The 22610-nt window shown below is 47.5% G+C and overlaps 1 long non-coding RNA gene across 4 annotated transcripts; it reads right to left on the bottom strand.

Moving 5' to 3' along the window:
* Positions 1-4374: 4374 nt before the first annotated feature.
* On the bottom strand, positions 4375-21297 carry LOC115567079 (uncharacterized). Of its 4 annotated transcripts, XR_003981132.1 has the most exons (5): positions 19917-21297; positions 14876-15158; positions 10107-10195; positions 9642-9942; positions 4375-6428 (listed from the first exon to the last, which is right to left on the bottom strand). It is a non-coding gene; the product is annotated as an uncharacterized LOC115567079 (long non-coding RNA). The 4 variants fall into 4 exon arrangements; XR_003981133.1 differs by lacking the exon at positions 10107-10195 and having other exon boundaries at positions 19905-21066; XR_003981131.1 differs by lacking the exon at positions 10107-10195 and having other exon boundaries at positions 19917-21051.
* Between the last annotated feature and the right edge of the window lie 1313 nt (positions 21298-22610).

Raw genomic sequence — 22610 nt, 5'->3', positions numbered from 1 at the left:
ACACCTCGGCGGTGGTGGATGCTCGCCGGGGAGAGGAGGAAGAAGAGGAGGAAGAGGAGGAAGAGGAGGAGGAGGAAGAGGAGGAGGAGGAGGAGGAAGAGGAGGAGGAGGAGAGGAGCCGAGTGATTTAATCTGCTAATTTTTCTCAGGTCTTTTGGCTGTTGACAGGCAAGTGTAATGGTCCTTCAAGTAATGGAATCAGCCACTCAAGCAACACATGCACACACACACACAGTCGCTCACAGACGCATGCACACACACATTCACCCCGCTGAAAGCACGCCTGTTTTGCATATGAATGACATCACCGTAAAGTTTTCTGGGGAGGTTTTTTTTTTTTGGCGGTTGGGGAGGACGGAGGCGGGAGGGAGGACGAGGTGGAGAGGAGCGCTATGAAAGGGGGAAACATTAGTCAAATCACTTCCCGCTTCAGTCACCCGCCCGGCCAAACTACTTGACATTCCACAACAGGGCTCTCGCTCTCGCATCCTCAGTGATCCGGACGTCGAACTCATCAGGCCGACCGAGCCACAAGTTTTCCTTTAACCTCCTGCGAGTGTTTCTCCTTCATTTATAGAAATACATAAGCTCAGAGAAATTGCTTCAGGGTGTGAGAGGATGTTAAGCTCAGCGTTAGCAGCAGGAGCTACATGCTAACTGTGCCGTCGACTGTCTCGCTCGTGTTTTAACTTCAGCTGAAGGTCCTCGAGCGCCGCAGACGATCCCGGTGCTCGTACGAGTCCGTTGAATAAAACGAGGGTTCTGTTAAAACGACACCTTGAAGAAGCTTTTTTCTCCAGATAGAAGTGTAATTATGCAAACACTCGCAGGAGGAAACAGCAGACTGAATCTTCTCTGGTTCAGTTTCAGCTCCGTCTCAAATATTTAATATTTTCTCTGTTTTCTGTTCATGCTGATCTGAAATCAGCGACTGTTCTCCTTCATCATCCGTCCCATCATGACAACACTGTCTGATCCTTGTGTTTAAATGACTCACCTCAACCATGTTGTCTGATTAACTGTGTTTTTACTGACTTTTAAAGTGTGCAGAGGTTCTCTGGGTGTCGTGTTCTTCAAATAAACTGAAGTGGAAGCTGAAGTATTTTGTCAGTTTTCAGTGTCTTCATCACGTTTCCTTCTTAAGAACTGATTCTGCCAAAAGATGTCGAGATGTGGAGGTTAAAACAGGGATAGATGTTCAGGGGATCAACTCCAACCTGATGCTGATGTCACCTCCTGTTCTTTCTCCATAAAGTCTAAAGAAACACAAAACATTTGCTACATTTGTTGACATCTTGGTGTTTCTCACGTCTCTGATCGCTGCTTCAACAAGCCGAGCTGGACGTGACTACATGTTGTTGAAAGCTGCAGTAAAGGAAGTTTCCTCTTTCTTAACTAAAAGTACATTATAGACCAAAGAAAGTATGAAAGTCTTGGTGTTAATTAAGCAGAATGGCACATATCAATGTTATGTTATTTAGTTACTTTAAATTATAAGAATCCATCATTTTATCACATTAAAAGTACTTTTTTGAAAATGTTTCCGAGTGTTGATTTAGTTAGTTTGTGCAAAAACAGATCAGTAAAGTTGTTTTACATGAACGTCCTCTCCTGTATTTATATATTAGCGTCCACTCAGCTGTCAGGTGCTGTATGACAGAAGCTAATCGGTTAGCTCGCTCGCTAATGCAGCAAATGAGCACAACGAGCTCGATGTCACACGAAGAGTAAAATATCAGAGTGTATTTTACCGACTTTTACGTCTGTTTGGTAGTTTAATCGTCGACGTTCAGCTCAGATTCTTTGTGTGTTCATTGATTGTCATCACACAACACAGAGCTGCACAACAAAATGAAAGTTTTCTGTTGATGCTACACAAACATCCACCGTATGTACAGTTATTTATATACACATATACACAAACACACGGGAGATGATTCTGTGGAGCGTTTCTAAGAAACATTTCAGCAGCAACGAGGCAGCGATGAGTAAAACAATCTGATATCTCCCTCTGAGCTGAAGTGGAAGAAGTGGAAGTTTTATTTAATAAGAGTATTTGGTTGAAAGGTTTTTTTACCTGCATTAAAATGTTTTTAAAAACAGACCAAATACTTTCTGCTTTTATATAAATCATAACTCGTGAAGAAAGAAACGACAGCGTTCAGATAAAAGTTGTGAGGAGAATATTTCTCTTCATTCGTCCAACTCAGCCACACCTGCAGACTTTAACTTATCCTGCAGGTGTTGTCTCACCTGCGTGGATGATTCAAAATGGAGTCGTGGTTGAAAAATCTGAAGAACTTCGCAGGTCACCGTTGCATTTTCGGTGAAACGTGGCGCTCCATCGGCGGCGTCACTGCGAGGAGGGATCGAGTATCTGGAAACCCTCGATAATGTTCAGCCAACACACACACACACACACACACACACACACACACACACACACACTCTCTTTATTCATCATTTATATTTATTATAATTGGAGCGTTTCGCAGGACGACGTACCCTTCAAAGCATCTGAAGCCATTTTGTCTTTGCTCACTGAACAGAACTGCCGGGCAGCACCGCTGGGAGGCGGCTCACAAAGGTGGACAGATCTGGACGGACGCCCACTTTTTTCTTGGCACTGACCACGATCCGAAGAACACACACACACACACACACACACACACACACACACACACACACACTCTGTCCTAGCGACCGGTTGCAAACACGTTTCCCTCCAAAATCTCACAGAATGGCCTGCGAGGGGCGCATTCCTGCATACCAATGACGATTCTGAGGAACTTGTGAAAGGAGCAGCACCAGAGCTCCTGGACCTTGGACGAGCACCAAAACCCGCCATTTCCCTCCATCGGACGCCCTCCTGCCACCGGCTCTTGTGTGGTTGTCTATCAAACCGCTGAGCTGGAAGTGCGGCCTTTTACATTTCTGTTTTCTTTTTTTTTAATTATCGAAACGGATCAAAAAAAGAAAAAAGAAAAAGCATTAATGTCACCGCGGCGCCATCTTGAAATCTGTTCCCCCCCTCGGTCTCAAGATGGGATGTAGCGAACAGCCATTTTGTGCTTTATGTCACGCGGAGGCCACGCCCTCGCGCTCCTCGCGCTCTACACCTCCGTCCTCTCGGAGGCTCAACACACCGAGCGTGATAACGACCGGAGGGTTTTCTCTCTCGGCGACCTGACAAACGCTCGAACGCGAACAGCTATAACTTAGACTTTGATCCAACATGGCTGCAAATGACAGCCTGGTTGTACGCCGTCACTCCAGCTCGCTCTAGTGTGCTTAACACTGACACTCAGTTCATTAAGGCCTATAGTGCTTGGCTAATGCAGCTTGCCTCTTGGCAGCATGACAAAAACTGTGAATCAGATTATGAGGGCCGTAACGCCGCCAAGAAACACTGAGGGCGAGGGGAGTTGTCACAGAGGAGCGGCGCTCGCTCGCTCGCTCTCTGGATGTTAACGCCGGGGACATAATGTAATTGCAGGCCGCCCTGGTTAATAAGGGCACTGTAATATTTGCATGGAGCTGCTGTTTATGTGTACTACGGCTCATTTCGACGCGCGGCGCGGCTGTAAACACGAGGAGAGCGGCTTGTAAAGGATGCAGACACCCACGGGAGGCGCGTTAAAAAACCTCTTTCACTGAATTACACCAGACTCCATAAAAGAAGGAGAATGAATGAAAAGAGCAGCGTGATCCACCTGTACTGTAAGGGGTTACATTTCATTTGTTTTACAGTGGGATTACCCCTCGTTTACATGACAATGCTAATCAATTGCGAGGGGCCCATATGTCGGTGTTGGCGCGTTCGCCATATGTGGCTGCAGACAGCAAATCACGCCGGGGGAAGTGTTCCTGCACAGCACACGACGGCCTGCAACACAATCCGGTCCGAGTGCGCGCCGCTGTGTCTTTGTTTTACTCAAATCTGGAAGAACAGCACGTTAACGGCGTGCGTGAAGCCGCGCGACGTCTCGCGAGGTCAGGGTCCTCCTCGCTCTGATGGATCGTACGTTAACGGAGGACGGAGCTCGATGCCAAACGCTGCGGAGAATAAACCCACATCCCTGATGGTGTTTTGAAAGCGGTGCCATCTCGGGGGAACCGTCATCATCTTTTCATTCCGGCTGTAACATTACGTCGGAAGTGAACTGCAGTTGATTTCTCTGCAGACGTGACAGAAACATTTAAAGAGAGCTGCCAGCTGTTTGGGTATATTTAGATTCACGTCCCGTTTTGCCTCGACAGTCGTCTGCGTCGCTCCTGCTGATGAATCCAGCTCAGCGATTTGCTCAAGGACCCTCCAGCAGCACACAACCTCCTCCAGACACATCGAATCCACAAAATCATGCACAAGAGCCATTTTTTTTTTCCATTGTTTTCAATGTAAACCTTTATTACTATTCCAACAGTTTTCCATACAGAAGGCACATGTGGTGAACACTCAGTCACAGCCGTCAGGTTGCGTAACACAAACATCGCTGCTGCTGCTTCTACAACACAATAAGCTACACGAAGGCGTCGCTGAATAGATATGTTTGATCTGCAGTTAAGGAAGAAGAAGAAGAAGAAGAAGAAGAAAAAAAGAGATTTAGCACGAGCGATTTAATTATTTTAGACCACAATTCACAGGCTTCATGCCTCTGGACTGATATCAGAAGAGTCACTCTTTTCTTTTTTTTTCTTGTGCTAAAGATTAAAAACATAATTTCAAGCTTATCCAGGCAGATAAGTAATTGTCTTGAGCACTGGGATGTGCATGATTATCAAAAGAATACATTTTCTAAATTAGGGCCGAGATAGTCTCTCCCCCTTTTGAATCAATTGCAAAAAGCACTGCATAGACATAGATTGTTTAAAGTAATATTTAAAAGATTTGCATAGATTATCAATCGTAATAAAAAAAAAATTTGCCACTTCCCGAAAATTAATATAGAATGAATTAGGCTGCGATAGTACTCGCTTTATTGCATTTGGATGTGTGTGTGTGTGTGTGTTAATGTCAAGGACAGGAAATTAAGGCAGTGTTTGAAGCCGATGTATTTGTCATGTCTCACCCAAAGATGTATCATTACAGCCGAGCAGGTGACTGCAACCGACCAAAAAACGGCTCAAAGCCTGCTGGGAAAAAAAAGGTTTTAATAGCCGCGGCGTGTGTTGTGTGTAGACGCGGCCGCGCCCCGCTACTTCCCCCCCGCTGATCAAACACACTCCTGCCATCGGGAATATTAAAAACGTGCAAATCCACATTTAACTCAGGCTGAGGTTTTTTCTCTCGTGGCTGCAAATCAAAGTCTGTTAAGGCTGAAACATCTGAACACTGCGCCGCGTTCTGTCATCTGTCACACACGCCGACTGGAATCTGTGTCGGGATATTAACGAACAGGAGGGGAGAGAGAGCGAACGTCCCTCCAGGAAACATTTCTTCTCTTCATCACGTCTGGAGGAACGACTATAAACTGGTAGCCCCAAAAAAAATAATACAAATAAAATCAGGGGTAAGAATGAAAAGAGGCCGGGTTTGAAATCAAATAAAACAGAACAAAACAAAGATAAAACAGTTGCATAGAGTATAAAGACGACAGCTCACTCCTTCGCCATTGTGTCAGCCGACACATGGAGCTGTCCAATCGCAGTGCAGTATTATTCACTGCTGCCGTGGGTCGTCACATTCTCGCGTCTTTGAGTCCTAGCAACTAAAACCAAACAGGAAATCAAACTAAACGTGGGCTACGACTCGCCACGTACGGCCTAATGTTAGTCGAAGACGCTTTAAACCGCTTCATGTCTACGATATAATGTTTTATAAACAAATGTGAGGGCTGGGAAATATATTAATATCATGATAGTGTTGTTTTAACACTCTTATTCTATTTGTTCATTGTTTTAATATTTAGTGAAAGAACTAACAGTCATCTCTACAGTTGTTGTTGCACATATGAAGAACTTATTCTGGAGATTTCTTAATGTCAGGATACGTAACGTATACAGCAGTACCGTCTAAATAGATTACAAGATCTCCCAGCCCTTTAAAATACAGAAGAAGAAAAAAAACATACATAATCGAGTGTCAAACCCTTAAAATTATGAAAACAAGAGTCACAATTCAGGAGCAGTTCTTCAACACGTGAAGCTGCTGATCTTCTGTCTGAGCGTCCGACAGTCCACCGTGATGTTGGCTCTGGTAAAACACTGACGGCGTTCACAATGAGTCCAGCTCGACTGTCGGGCGGTGTCATATATGACGCAAGTGTGGCGACGCTCCAAAGTCCTCCCAGGAATCGCCACTGAGTCACGTGCGGCGGCGTCCATGTTTAGTCCTGACTCACAGCCTCCGCAGGACGAATCCTGCCGTCAGTCCGCTGCACGCTCCGGCCGTTCTGGATCCCCCCCTCCTCCTCCCCAGCATCGACAACCTGCGAAGAGAAAAAGATGACATTAAGATACAGCGTCAACACGCAGCGGGGCCGATCATGTGAATGTCAAAACAATTATTTGAGACGGCGGAGTGTGAATGCCAATTTAGGTGAGTCAAACAAAGGCTTGTCCTCGTTGTTCTTTACACGTGAAAAATAACTTTTTCTTTTTCCTTGTGTGTCCTAAATCTGACCACGGCGAGCGCAGCTCCGCGTACCAGCTGAAGGGATTGGGGCTGAAGTTGAAAGGCCTTAGCAGGAGCCTGGTACGCTACGAGCTGCTAATACAAAGAGGAAGCATGTGACGCACCCTAAGCTAGGCTGAGTTGGACTTCAGAAGGACAATCAAACCCCCACTTCTTTCTTTTTTTTGCAGCTCAGACAAGCAACTTAAAATATTACAGTGGGTCAGCGAGTGCAGAGTGAACCGATAATGCAGCCGCGCGAGCTTAGCGGCAGAAATCAACAACCGTTGTGCTAATTAGCATCGCCTGAGCTATTAGCGGGCATCACGTTAGACCTGGCATGCAGCAGAACGCCGGTGCACTCGGCTATAGGGAGGAAGTGGGGGAGGGAGGGAGGGAGGGAGGGAGGGAGTGGCTGACAGCGGAGGGGTGGTGGTATAAAAGGCAGTTTCGGGTATTGGTGTCGCTTTGAGTTATTGGCATCATGGTCTTGTTTTGTTGAGAGGACTACAGTGAATAAGCTTGTTAATGGTAAATTTACAGCCCCAGCATGTGGCCTAATAAAACCAGGGGATAGAGGGGATGATGAGAATGATTGCGATTTTGTGTGAGTGTGTGTGTGTGTGTGTGTGATGGGGAGGAGGAGGAGGAGGAGGAGGAGGAGGAGGAGGGGGGGGTGTAGTTAGAGAAAGGGAGAGAGAAAAGTGGAAGGCGCCGGTAATTAAGAGTCTAAAAGAGTGTGAGAGAGGCGCACACCGCTCAAAGCAAACTTTGAGCCCGGATTCCTCACTTTTTATTTATGCACCCCGACTCGAACCCCCCGTCCCTCTCCACTCTCTCCCCCGCTCTTTACTCGTCTCCCCCTGCTGAATGAATAGCTATCACAGTGGCTACGGTGTCCCATCTAGCAACACCACCACCACCCCCCCCCCCCGTCCTCCAGCTCTTTCTCAACACCCCCCTCCCCTCCACTCTGAATAGGGAGCCGAATTGAGCAAACAGTCAGGCTGTCAGCTCAATAGGAGGTCTGGCCGTGAACTTGAAGTCCTTCCCAGGCCCCCAGCCTCACATTAGGGTGGGTGGGGTGGGAGACAAGAGGGAGGAGGGGATGGTGGTAATGGGGGGTTGCAGCCAGACTTTTGGGGGGCCCCTACGTGCCAGTGTCGGTGGGGGGACCCCTGCCACAGAGGTTCCCAAGGCTGGTGCTCTCGCTGGAGCAATGGGGGCAGGGTGCCCCAGCTGCCTGCTAACCCTCCCCTCCTTCTGCAGCACTCAGTCTGGGCAGGAGGGGTGCTGATGATGGGGTTAGTGCAGACGGGACAGTGTCTGCTCCCCTGCCAGAGCTCCTCTAGACCCTCACACACACACATGAACACACACGAACACACACGAACACACACAGATCCAGACACAAGCTGCCGGCCGTGCCCACCCCCTCACCTCGACCAGCTCCCAGCCCTCCCAGGCTTCTCATCATCTCATTAGCCAACGCCAGCCACTCCACTGTCTACTGTTTGCATTGTTTTGGGCTCTGCATAATTTACACAGTAAATTGAGAACAGCCCCGGCCCCCTTCGCTCAATCTACCACCTGTTTACAGAGGCCTGGCCGTGATTAGTGCGCTTTGGGTTTGACACAGTTACCGCAGCACTTCTCGGGGAAAGCCAAGCGACGCCTCCGCTTCTTTTAAAGACCGCATCGTCAAACATGCAAATGAAGCTGAAAGCTTAGCATGACCTAATTTAAGAGCCGGTATCACCGATCAGGTTTTGGAGATCAGTGTTGAGCGTGAAGGTGAAAGTTTGAGGTGAAACTTCTTTAAAGATTTGGATGTTTTTAATGGCGAGATGTTCTCCAGTGTTCAGCAACAGTCTCCCACCTTCTCCCTGCAGGGGGGAGTCAGCAGTCTCCCTGTTAGCACCCTACTGTAAGTTAGCATTAGCTTTGTCTCTCTGACCTCCACACCGCAGACACAAACAAAAGGAGGTCTCTCTGTTGCGAGGACAATGGCGCGTATTGTTTACCGCCTGCCTTACTTAATCAAGCCCAGCCGATGCTAATTGGTGTTTTAGTTTAAGCGGTTTTCAAAGTTGGGAGCTCCCCGCTCGGAATAATGCTGCACCATAACGAGCTCGCTCAGGGAGAACAATACTCGACTTGTCTGAGCACCGACTGCCCTCCAACACCGGCCACTCGCACAAAGAGAGGCTTTCCAGAGCTGAGACGCTTTATCGAGGTCTCGCTTTCTCACTTCTTCACCATCTCCTCTCTATTATTTCTCTCTCGCTCTCTTTCTCCATCCGTCCGTCTCTCGGCTGCTTTGTGTTGGTGTTTTGTTATCTGCTGCAGTGTCTCTGTATGAGAATGTGAATAGCGGTTCATTGATATCATCGCTCGCCACTCGACAGATGTGCCCACCTTGACATTTCTCCTGAACTCATTTAAGGCGTTGAAGAAAACTAGAGATTTTTTTTTAAGAATATCTTAAATAAAAGTGATCTTAAAAAGCATTATTCAAAAGGCACTTTATGTCTGTGAGCACGTCCTCGGGGTGCTCGGCTGCGTGGAGTTCTGGAATTGTGCCTTTCTGGACAATACAGAGGCAATCGGCTCGCATCGTATCTCCAAAATGGCAGCCGCCGCCATGTCGGGGCACGCATGTGAGGATGGCACGAGAATTCCCAAACGGGGAAAGAAAACATGGCGCTTCAGAGGACAGATGCCCACTGAAAGCCTCCTGAGAGAGGCATTGAGAGCAGAGTGATTTAATGTGAACACACATACAAAACACGCTCCGCCCACATCGACTCACCCACCTCCCCCCCTCCACCCATCGGTGCATCTTGTGAGTCGTGCAATTAACAAAAATATCCGAGGTGATTAAAAAAGCGGAGGCTATCGCCCGCTGGAGAGGAGGAGCGAGGGGGCGCGGGGAGGTGGAGGAGGAAGAGGAGAGGATGGAGGGGTCGGGGATGGCGCCGGTGGAAGGATGCAGCGATGGCGGGCGCAGTGGGTTTGGTGTTTTTACCTGCACTGACTGGTCTTCCCACTTCCATTTCATGCCAGCGTTACTCTAAGATGGTGGCGCGGGCTGCGTCTCGCTGTACAGGAAAAAGGGGCAGTCGGCTGAGGATGGAACGGAGGAGGAAGGGAGGAGGAGGAGGAGGAGGAGGAGGAGGAGGGAAGAGGCGATGCAGAGGAGGGCGAGGAGAGAGGGAGGGCAGAATCAACAGCAACCCCTCCTCCTCCTCCCTCTTCTTCTTCCTTCCCTGTTTTTCAGCCTCCCTTTGCCAGCTCTCCTTCAGCGGCGTGGCGCTGCTGCTGGTCGCCTGCACACAAGACGAGACGGGAAATCAGAGAATTTTAAGAATGTGATTTATCCATCAAAACGCACATGTGTGGAGCGACGGCTGCAGAGGAAACACAAGCCACGCCACACACATGACTGCATGTACACACACACGCACACACACACACACACACACACACACACCTTTTCATGTCTGTTCTCATGGTACAGTCTGCCCCTGAGCATGCAAATGACTTTCATTATGCAAATGCATGCAAATCAGATCCAACCATCTGAGAATCAAGGGTGGGAAAGAAGAAGGAAAAAAAAAAAAAAAAAAACTCGACACAGAGATTGAATGAAAGAATGAAAGAGAAAAAGGGGGACAAGAGAAAAAATCCTTTTGAGTGGCAGGAGGCGGTAAGTTAGGTAAATGCTCTGTGGAAAAAACAACAGTCGCCCCAATTGGACAAACACGATTACCTTCTTTTATTGTCGCCGCGACTTAATTTCTTTAAATGTAATTTGCTGCATCCCTCGTCAGTTTTAGAGAACACCAGGTGTTTCTTTTTTCTTTTTTTTTTTTCCACGTTTTGATGTTGAATCCTTTTGTAGCGAACGCTCTGCTTAATGTAAACACCGCGTGAGTTAGATTCAAGGACACCGATGATGCTCTGCGTTCCCGTCACCACGTACTTTGCATCTGGACAGCTGCAGTTAAGCATTAGCGGAAATAATGCGGCATTTTTTTTTTTTTCCAAGCGTCGGTACGACTGTAGAACAGCTGGTCGGCACTGTTGACATCCACCGGTTAAGCTAACTTGTATTTAGCTCTGGTGAATCCGGCTGTAGCGTCTCTGTTAGCCTCCACAGCTCAGCTCAGCTCAGCATTCTCATTATAGCACGCTCTGTGTTTGTGCGTGCATCGGTGCAAAAAATAATAAGCAGGACAGCTTAAAGCAAGTCATTAGGTGGCTAAATGCTATTAGTACGACCACTGTGGATATCAGATGAAAGGCGATTTTTTTTTTAATTGCTTGAAATCAGCGTTTGTCTTCGCTAAAATCCTTCCCCTTAATTACTCACACCTGCCCGAGCAAAAACCTGCGAGTCTCAAACCTTAAAAAAAAAAAAAACCAGCACAATGTAGCCGGCCTGCTAAGTTCAATATTCAGCAGGTGGAGTCTATATCTCTCAGGTTTAGCTGCCCAGTTCGTGAACCCCCGCTATTCAAAGAAATCAACAAAGAAAGCTGACTAATCGGCGAACAGAGCGCGCTGTCTGATTTTGCTAATACTCTGAGCTCCGGCAGAAAGGATCCTCCATTAGCCGGCAGAGGAGGGAGCCAGCTTTTGTCTCCGGGTGTCAGTAGGGGAAGGCAGCGACTGAAATTGGAATAAGGTGGTAAAAACAGGGGTGACTTGGAGTGTGAGAGAGTTGTGGTGGGTGAGCAGGGAGGGGAAGGACGACAGGGGTGGGGTACCGCTGAATGGTGGCAAACCTCTCCTAATTGGCACTTGACATTTTTTTGCCATTGGCACTGGAGTGGGCCAGCTTTCAAGCCCTCTCTGGGTCCTTGTTGGAAAAGTGCCTTATGCAAATATGGCGAATGGGCTCTATTGTGAAGCCTCTGATATTAACAGCTCACGCAACAATGAAATTGTGTGCTTACTCTGGACTCGTAGGTGTGTGAGAGAGAGCGAGACAATGGCAGCGGGAGCAGCTTCAGTCTGAACAGACCCTCCATCGGATGCTTTGCCAAGTCATTTCACCAGAATGGGCTTTTTTTTTTCTTTTTTTTCTTTTTTTCTGAGGGCCGAGGCTCTCGGTAAAAGCTTTATTAACGACTGAAACAAACAAATGCATGCACTGTTTTGCTCCGGCTCTCAGAGCGTCTCTGTTTATGCTGCTGCTGAATGGCTTCGATTTATTGGTGGCTGAAAATACTGAAGGTGTGGGTAGAAAAGGCTTCGCTCATTCTCTTTGAAAGATATTTCCCCTCTTAAAACATCACTGTCTCAGCTCTAAATGTGAAAATGTATTCATGCATCAGCGCTGCGCCGCACTCCCTCTGATATTTCTTTCTTCCTCTGTGTGCCCGCATTGTTTACCCTTAACTCGCTCCCCTGGGTGAGCACAGCTCCAGATCTAAAGATATCTGCAAGAATCCCTTTGGAGGAAACTTGGCAAATCAGTGAAGAAATGTTGCAAAACTGAGCTACATTTTTCAAACGCCGGGAAAATGATAAGAGGGCAGCGCTCGACAGCTCGGCCAAACACACTCGACTGGGAAACTTCTAAGCTGACGAGGGTCTGAAGCATTCTTGTCGTCTGAGAAACACGCACAAAGCAAATTTTCATCTTTATCTCCACTCAACTCAAAACCAGCACAAAGGCAAACAGAGCGACGGGTCAGACGTCAGCAGTCAGCCCCCCGTGTGGTCCGAGCGCAGTCAGAGTACACCTGTTACTGCTAAGTTGCCAAACTTAATCTCCTTTGTCTGGGGGAGGCCCACCGACTTCTGCAACTGCCTTAAGATACATTCATTTCTGTGCGAGCACATTGGCGGGGGGGTCGGCCGGAGGGAATGCCGATGTTGTAGAAAATAACAGAGTCTGGCCTTCTGCTCCGGCCCAACAGCGAAGCCATTTTCCAAACCCTGTTGGTGTGTTCCGTCGAGAGAAAGAGGGGCAGAGAAAAGGGGGCAAGAATCACTGGGTCTTATTCAGAAAACTGTCTGGCTGCTCGGACCCGGCGGGGGTGAAAGGGAGGCAAAGGGGCGCATTGTCCCTCAGTGACAAGTGGACTAGCTCTATTGACTGTAAAGTCTACTGGTGGGGGGGCAAGTAGGACCCCACCACAATGGCTGTTTTTCTATTTGACACTTGGAGTCTAAATCTGCTTGCCTAGTGCATGAAAGCTAAGACAAACCCACCACCCTCCTCCTCCACCTCCTGCACCCGTTCTCTCTGCGCTCTCTTTCTATTTCAGACACCGCCATGGGACACGGGAGCAGAGAGGGAGCAAAGGCCCTACGGTGATTTTTTAAGGAACTCTCCCGTCTCTGTGCCATTTTCAGGCTGGCAGAAGCGAAGACGCTCTGCAGTCTCGGGGTCCCCAGTGTGAAGCGTTAGCGATATAACTGTGCCACACACAGAGCCAAGCACAAAGCATTTGCACCATGACATGCGTCTCCCCGGGCACTGCTTAGGGTATAAACACAATCTGTCCAAGACTTTCGGTTCCCATTTAGCCCGAACACTGTTACTGACACAAAAAGGAAGCAAAAAGGAGGCGACGCATCCTCACGCTGCTCCAAATCTCGCCTCTTAAATGTTAGAAACTGTGTACCCTGCACATGCAACGTCGTTAATCTACGGCGCACAACAACAGATGGAAACCACGGCACGCTCGGGACGTCTACACTGTGATGTAGCAGGACAGCACGGAGGGAACCAGGTAGTACTTTGCCATCAGAGGAGGTGACATCTCCGGCTGTCACTTCACGTCAAGGCCCTCGTTCCTCTCTCTTGCTAGCTGAGCCCAGAGCTCAAATGTCACACTCAGCACCTGCAATGCAGCAGGCAGGCAGGCAGGCAGGCAGGCACAACTGCAGGGCTTGAAGAGATTGACATTGTGAGGTGAGGTTGCCACACAAGCTTTTTTCCTTTTAGGAATTTAACCTCGGCCTCGCACGACTGTTTGGAGTTTGTGCCGTGTCAGGCTGAATATATCCAAACTCGAGGGCGACGTTTCAGCGGAGCCGTGTTGAGGCAGCAGAGCGCCATGTGGAATATGTATTACAGCAGGAGTTTGTTAGCCCGGTAGCCTCCAAAGCCGTGAGACCTTGGGAACAATCCTTTGCGGCCTCTCTCAGCGGGAGTGACCCTCTAGCTTTGATGGGCAGAAAAAGAAATCACACCTTCAATCAGCCATCAGAGGCCTTGTGGTTGAAGATCTGATTGACCAATTACTCCTCACCATGAGCCTGGCCAAAGAACCTTCAGGCCCAGATTGTTCTCCTGGATCTCGTCACTGGGGGCACTTTCTGCTTGATTGCCCCTGGACCACTCCCCCCTTCTGAGCCCTGCACGCACACACAGCAGCATTCAGCGAGATCCCATCAGGCCTTTCCACATGGTAGCACCTCATGCAATGGAGGCTTTGCCACGGCCCATTCACAACCAAGCCAACTGTCACGTCAAATCAAACAAACGGCCAGGACCCCAAATCAAACATCTTTTCATGCAAAAGGGGAGAAAGGAGTAGGTGGGAAGGAGGGGAGAAAAAAAAAAAAATCAACAACGGCTAACTTAACAAAATTGGCCTCAAACAAATTCTCGTCTGTTCTGTTCGGCGCCGGCGGGGAGTTGGCAGTCCGGATTAACTCGGAGGGAGCATTCTTAACCCGCACAATCGCATCCAAGTCAGAACATATGTATAATTCATAGCACCGTATGCAGCTCCTATGACAGAGAAAAAGGCCCACATTCTTTTCTTATTGCGTGTTCCTCTTGATGCCAAAAGATTCAGGCGGGCAAAGCCGAAGCTCGCGGAGCCGAGTGTGAATGGAGCATTGACCGAACCCGGCTAGCGGACTGATTAGCTAACAGCGACTTGTTAAACGACTTGTCAAAGTCCAGCAGCTTTTGGTGAATCAGTGCGGGTCTTTTTCAGCGAGCCCCGTCACTCCCGGGCCATGTGATACTATGGCTAAGCCCCTGCATGCAGCCCCACACACAAGGATCATGGGGCTTATTAGATTAAAAGTGATCCTGTTGCACCAACCGTACTGCTATGGATCACCGCCACTGGCTGCAGGGAGCTGTGGGGGAATATGTACGGCCGATGTCCCAATTACGTCTACACGCCTACCAAAAGGTGTTCTGTACTCCTAAAATGCTGATGAACATAAAGACAGAACCTCACAGTACAGTTTGGTTTATCTCACACGTAAAACCATCCACCCTACCTTCTGCTGCATCTCCTTCTTTTTTTTTTTTAAAGTCGTCCATTTTTCTTCTGTTCTTGTCTTGTTGCACTTCTTGCGGTAGACTTTGTCTTTTTTTCTCTCGGAGCGTTTGGGGTCTTGATGCCTTTTCAGGAGCGTAATGGGATTCTTGTTACTTTCGGTTATCTAGCTTTATGAAGAATGTACATCACTCATACAGCTAGATAACCAAAGATAACAACCAACCCCTAAGGCTACCCATCCTCTCAAGCCGCAGGCGAAGCAACATGGGCCGAGCGCTGACCTACAAGCAGAAGGAGAAAGTTGTTAATAAAAAGCAAACATTGTTACGTGTGTCCATCTCTTTGATTTCACATGATTGAAATGATTACAGACTGACTTATTAAGGGATAAATGTGAGAAATTAGTTTGGAAATCCCCCCAAAAAAGATCCGACGACCAACTCCGAACAAAGACGACGTTACTCTTCTGGCTTGGGGCCTTTTTTTTTTCCTCGCTCAACCTACAGCGGCCCTTAAATGCCTGACCCTTCATTTTGTGACGTCACCAAGTGGCCCCCCTCACCCCGCCTCGAAAAACCGCCTCGACCAATCAGAAGCCTCCCTTTGTGAACAGACAGCTTTGATTGGCCTGCGAGTAATGCCTCCATATCAAAAAACTACCCAAAGTCAAACAATCAGTGAGAGGCACCCATTAAAAAAAAGAAAAAATGTACACAAGTTGTCCAACCAGTCCAAACCGGCTACAGCGCCAACCTTCCCTCCTCCGGCCCAGCGCCCATCCCTATGGCGCATCCGCCGTACCCGCTGACTGGCTCCATAGGAGGGTGATGGCTTCAAACGCCACCCCCCACCACGGCCCAAATGCATTTTTAAATTAAAAGATCCTGGCTGTTTGACTACAAAAGGAACTGGTTTGTCTTCATTTACATTATCTGATGCCCAAGCAAGGCGGCCGGCGCTCAAGGTTGGAGTCAAAGCGAAGATAGAGGTTTTACATACGCTACGTAAAGAATAAAAATACACTAACAGCGATGTAGAAAACGAAATCCACCCACTCGGATTGAACGGAACATGTGTAGAAGACACATCCTCTCACAGCCAAACACTGTGTGTCCACAGAATCAGGCACAAATAAAACCGAACACACTCGAAACGCTTTCACATTAACGAGTAGAGACAATGCTGCAGCTCACACACACACACACACACACTCCTCTCACATGCCGAGGTGGCACATGGCACAAGGCCCCTTCTAATTAAAGCTGCTCTGTGTGCCCAGATCCCCGTTGTGGCAGGCTCCTCCCCCCACCAACGCCACCGCCAAGTAAAGCTCTCCTGACTGAAAGCAGAGAGAGAGAGAGAGAGATGGAGAGATACTGAGAGAGAGAGAGAGAGAGTGACAGAGGAGGGCGAGGCACAGAATATTCTCGGCCTCCATCACACACACACAAACCCAAACCTGAACACACACTACACGACCTGACTGGCAACATGCGGCTGTTAGCAGTGTCGGCTACGTCCCTGCTAGCAAAGAAAACAACAACAAAAATAAACCCACTTGCATTGTTTTGTTCTCCCAGCAGGTTACAACAATCAGCTGTTTTTTTTTCTTCTTCTACTGTCCAAATCTGTGTCAGGTAAACAAATAAATAAATAAATAAATAAACAGACAAGAAAAAGGTGTTCTGTTGCCGTTCAGAAGTCTGTCAGCGGAACACGGAGATCTTCGTCAAGGTGCTTTGTTTCAGTCCACAAGGACAAAGCGAGGCCCTTTAAGAGCTGAAACATGCCTCAGCTCACACACACACACACACACACACACACACACACACACACACACACACAGCTGTATCCATAAATGTAGGAAATATAAACATCTTAACTTCTCAGCTCAGTCAGATGTAGAAGTAAGTTTACATTATTCTTTTTTTTGCAAAAGACAAAATATTATTATCATTTATTATTAATAATAATATAATTATTTATTTATTTTATTAACTATTTTTAACGTCACATTTTACAGTGTTTAGCTGCTATAATGAGCTGCAACACTTCAAGAAATTATTGAAATTTAATAAAAAAAAAATTTATTGGAAGAAAAAGAAGAATCTTCATCACTTTGGTGTTTGAACTAATCAGTAATGCATCAGATATTATTTCGCAGGAGAACAATGAGACAATATTCAGTTACATTTCTGAACAGCTGCAGAGATGCTGTGAGCTTCATGACGCGTTTGTTACATCAGATTGTATTTTTCTAGCTGGATAAAGAGAAAGATAATTAGATATTATTTACGCATTAACATTAATAGTCTCTTCATTAACACTGGCTCGTGCTCGTGACTCTGCTGCTCTTATATCATTCCAATAAATTGATATAAATTCAATATTTGTCTTCCGGGTTTTAATCTTTCATGACGCGTTTCACTCGAGGAAACAGTTTCTGTTGAGGGAAACTTTGTCTCACACTTCTGTCTGCTGATAAAATACATTTTGAAACACACCTCAGCTTCTTTCTCTCCACCGTTTAAACAAACCTCATCAGGCTGTGCCATTGGCCGAGGCGGGCATGACGTCAACAAATCCGGCGCTTCTAATTGGAAATAATTTATGCGGAGGTGCCGCGCTGATGAGCGAGAAATTGATTCGTATTATAAATCTCACTGGTTCATCATCTGATTAAAGAAACCACGTGGTGAAATCGTTTTCACGTTGCGCCATTTTAAGAAGACTGAGGTGGAAGTTCTCAGATCAAATGCTGAATTTTTTAAGGCAACAAAGGAAATTACGCACGACTTTTACGCACGACAGAAAGTACTTTTACGCACAGGACGAGGCGATATTTTAAAAGCGGATACGCGTGATTCTGAAAATACCAGAATGAAAGTGACACACCGAGGTGACAGTGTAGGCCTGCTGACACACACACTGAAAATTAGGATTTGTAGAAAACCCCTTTAAATAACTTTCCAACGCGTCCTGGCTGTGATGGAGCTGCAGCAGCTGAACATCCTCATATTGTCTGAATTTTAGAAAATAATGTCGTATTTTTTCTGCATCTGTGGCTGTTTTTATCATGTTTAAATATTAAAAATTTTAGAAACAATAATCTCAAATATAATAAACACCTAAAAACTACATGTGTGTATATATGTAAGTTCACAGTGTGTCTCTGAGTGCAGACAATCGTGAATCCTGCTGTTGTTATTCCTCGGAATATAAAATGTGTTTATTCCCTTAAAGTATCCCAATTATCCAGCCTGACTACGGAAGCCTGTGTGTGATGTGACAGTGAGCGCTGGTCGCCAGTGTTACCTACAGTAAGCCACGTGTTGTGAGGCCGCTGAATGTCTCTCCAGGGATCCCTGGAAAAAAGAGACGATCGTTTTATTCTTCGGATGGACTCCACAGCGCAGGAGGAGCCGAATCACCCCATTTTACACTCTGCAGCCTCCGAACAGACAGTGAGGACAATCAGCAAACTGCGCGCTGCTGCCATAAAGAAACAGGTTTTCTTTTATTGTTTGTTTTAAAGAGGAGACGGAGGTGATGGGCGTGAGGAGGCGCAGAGTCCAGCCGCGTGTGACGCTCCTGCTGGTGTCATGAAGCAAAACGTGTCGTGTGTGTTTGAACGTGAAGGAATCAGAAACTGACGCAGAGTTATTGCTCTAAAATACTCTGCAGTGACACACACACACACACACCTAAGTGTATGTGTGTGTGTGTGTGTGTGGTGCAACTACTCCAATAAATTCTAGATTAATTTAATAAATAAAAAACAGGATCATTAAACCTTAAATTTTAAAAAAAATCAGCTCAACATGATTTTTTTTCTAAACGCTCCTCCAGATTTACGCACTGACCCCTGCGCGCGCACACACACGCACACGCACACATTAATACTCTAATGTTCATCATGTGAAACGTTGCATAATCCCACATCTTTTTCTTTCTGTATTAATTTCTCCTCAGCCTCAGTTTTCTCTCTCTCTTCCTCCCGGTGGGTCGCACACGTGTTCTCGGCTCAGGCCGGCTCGTAACTCGGAGGCACACACGTGTTGGACTGAGATATTTGGCCTTGTGATCCCCCCTCCTTTTCATCCTGCCAGCTATGGGTGTGAACGCCACCACTTTGTCTTATTACGCATGCATTGCAGGCCTGCTCTGCTGGTAATCCTCATATCTGAGCCCACATGGCCACACAGAGTCCAACGAGGGGCTTAATTTGAGAGAGAGAGAGAGAGAGAAAAGAGAGTGAAAGGAAAAGGTTCCCTCTGTTTGTTCCCCCGGACTCTGATCGAGTCGGACGGGCTTTTTTTTTTTCTTTTTCGGTGCCATATGTCGCCTGACTCTGCCTCCACAGCGAGCAGCGGCGGAGGAGCGACCCTGCTGAGTGCCTGGAGGTGTGTGACAGGGCTGGAAGCGCCTTTTTGGCCTTTGTGGCTCGCTGTGAATGGCGCATATGAAGCCTTGTACACAATGCGTCACTGAGGATGTGGAACAGAGGAGTTCTGCTTCAGAGCGGCCAGAGAGAAAAAACCTCAAAGTCTCATTACAAGTTGATGCGTCTGATCATCATCTGAGCAGAGAGTGCAGGTTTGTTCCTGCACGTCCAACTGTGACCTCCATCACACACACACACACACACGCACACGCACACACACTCCATGTGACACATTCATTACCTGAGGGTGATTTCTATCTTTAAAGGCTTTGATGCAGTTTGAAAATTAGAACATTTAAACGTAAAAAAAAGACACAAAACGTGCAGGTTGTGTTGCGTCTCACACACAAACATACATCAGACTGAGAGCTGAAGACCTGCTGCTCGAACACCCATCACCCATATTCACTGCTGCTGCTGCCGCCACATCCAGACTACACACACACACACACACACACACACACACACATGCATCCTGCTCCGTTGGCGACGGATGCAAACGCGTTTTTTTTCCTCCGATTCTTTTTTAAAACCCCGACACTCCGCAGCTGCCTCCGCCTCTGTGGAGGAACACAGATCGTACTTGTATACTCACGCCGTCGTCTGCGTGTCGCCGCCGCCGTGTCCGCTTCTCTCCGCCGCCGTGAAGAAGCGAGCAGCTGGGCAGATGGAGACCAACTGAGCTGCCGGAGGCTGGACCGCTCAGTCTTCATGGCTGCGGCTGGCCGTGACGTCTCCGTGGCTCCATCCATTCAGCGTCCCTCGGACGGGTTTTCCCCCTGTTTTATTATCATCCCCATTATTTCCCGCGGAGGTGGATCTCGCCTCCTTCCCCCCCTCTCCTCTCCTCCACCTCCTCCTCCTCCTCCTCCTCCTCCTGCCCGAGCCGTCCCTCGCGCTCGCCATTCCTCGCTTCAGATGCGATATGAACTTAAAACATGCCTGCTCTAAAAACATATACCGCCACGAAGGCCCTCCCCTTTATGACACGATGCAGGTCTGCTCTTTTTTTTTTTTTTTTTTTTTTTTTTTGTCTCCACCCTCTGAAATATGAAGCAGGACGCTGCTGCTGGTGGAGACGCGACGCGCAGGATGGAGCCTCAAGTTCTGCTGCTGGAAACTCTCATCTGAATTCACGTTGTTCATGTTTGAGACAAAGAGAATTATGAGAAACATTAACACACACACACACACACGCTCACACTGACACACAGCTTCACGTCTGATGGTCAGATTCATCATTAACTCAACATAATTACGCATAAATTGGCGCCTCCACGCACGCAGCGTCCTCTCCTGCAGCTCCATCACTCATCAAGAGTCGTTTTTGAGCCTCGTTGTTTCTTTTTTTTTTGGCCCATGTGGGATTATAAAAAAAAGTTTCGTGTAATCTTGTCTGGCTACTAGTATTCGTTTGACACAAAGCCCCCGGCGGAGACTGCGGCCTCCGCTCATGCGCCTGGATCAAGTGCGCACATCCACTATTCTCATTGTGCGCGTCTTTGATACAGAGGAGTCCAGGAATGTGACCGGGGGGGGGGTGAAGACCGTGCAAATCAGCTTTTACTGTCACCGCCGAGCCCAGAGCCCGCAGACAAGAGCCAAGAAAGGGGGTCTGGGTCACTTGATTATCATAATAATCAGATCGCGGGGATAAAAATCTCCTTTGAATAAATTACGGCTTCAATAGGAGGCGCGACTGCCAAAGAGACAACTTTGTCAGCCCCCGGTTTGTTGTCGGGGGGTTCTCTCTGCCTCCCAGTGTCCCGGGCTCTCCTTTTTTTTTTTCTTTCTCTCCAGATTTTGGACGCTTTCCTGGAGATCAGACTCTAAATACGGCTACTGTTTCTCTCCTCCCCTCCTCCGCGCCCGCGCCGATGCCTGGTTACCGAGTCCGGGCGGGCAGGCAGGCGGGCCGGCCTCGAGCTGCTCTTGGGAAAGCGGGAGTGGTTGGTTGGTGGCTAATGGGCTAAGGACCGGGCACAATAGGCTGGGTGCACCATCCAGCCTCCCTCCTCCTCCTCCTCACCCCTCTCACCTCTCCTCCTCCTCCCCCTCCTCCCCCCATCATCCCTCTCTCTTATCCCGTCGGCTGCATGGGAACCCGGGCACCGAGGTGGACCAGGGGGCGCTCAGCATTGTGGTGCCACATCCCAAGTTCATTAGCACCCATCAGGCCATTTCTGCAGGGCTTGGCGGTTACACCCCCACCCCCACCTCCTCCTCCTCCTCCTCCTGCTCCATCCAGTTCCCTCTGCTCAGGCCTGAGGTTTTTTTCCAGATCAAATCCAAATCCAGCTCATATGTTTGAACGTTATGTGAACAATGTTCTGGGGTTTGTGACGCAGGATCTAATGAGCTGCTTCAGGAGATTACAGGCTGAGAATGAACTTGAATCGTGAATAAAACTGTGACTACAACTTCAGCTTCATCACGACGAAGACTAAACAACAAGATGACTTAAAGTTCAGCTGCATCTCCTCCAGAATCAAACTGAAGTCGCTGCTTTAAAGTGAAAGTTCTGGATTTATTTGAACATTTTGTGCTTCGGTGTTCAAAATAAAACTGTAGATTTTCTCCTCTTTTTGATTTCACCTCCTGCTGATAGTTTAACCTGTAAACATGTGTCACGTTCTGCAGATATCTCGCAGAAGTGTTGAGGAACAAACTGGAAATACTCTAATAAAGTGTCTTAAACGACTAAACTGCATCACAGAGAAAACACAGCAGAGGACGTGTTTTCCTTTCAAAGCCTCTGACTTTAACTGAGCCACATAAATGGATCAATAACTGATCAGCATCTCCTGTGACGATCAGTTCAGAGTTCAGACATCCAGCAGACTGTTGGTCACTTTGTGGATTTTCCACCAGTTTGTGACGTTTAACAGACCAAACAGTTAATCAGGAATATAACTGATATATTGATACTTTATAAGAAAATCACTGTCTGATTAATCAACATGGAAATGATGATGTTGTTGCAGCTGAAAGAGGAGAAACATCTCCAGGTGTTCAGTGTTACCTCATCTCTCTGTATGTGTTGGTTTTTATTTACTGACGTCAGAAAATCTTTGACAAACACACAGGAAGGTTTTTTTTTTTTTTAAAGGAGCAGTCTGTAGTTCTGGTGAAGAAAGATGGCCGACACAAACTTAAATAATCAAACTCTCTGTGAAACTGACATTAAAGGGGTTTTACAGTGTTTATATGTGGCGGACCCTGCCATCTTTTCAAGCTTCGCACAGTATTCTGGGACGTTATTCTCCTCTGAGAGCAGCTCGTTCATTCA

The sequence above is a fragment of the Sparus aurata genome, chromosome 17 (assembly GCF_900880675.1).
Source record: "Sparus aurata chromosome 17, fSpaAur1.1, whole genome shotgun sequence".
Classification (NCBI taxonomy): Eukaryota; Metazoa; Chordata; class Actinopteri; order Spariformes; family Sparidae; genus Sparus; species Sparus aurata.
The sequence above is the reverse complement of the archived record's forward strand: the minus strand, read 5'-3'. Positions and strand labels throughout refer to the sequence as shown.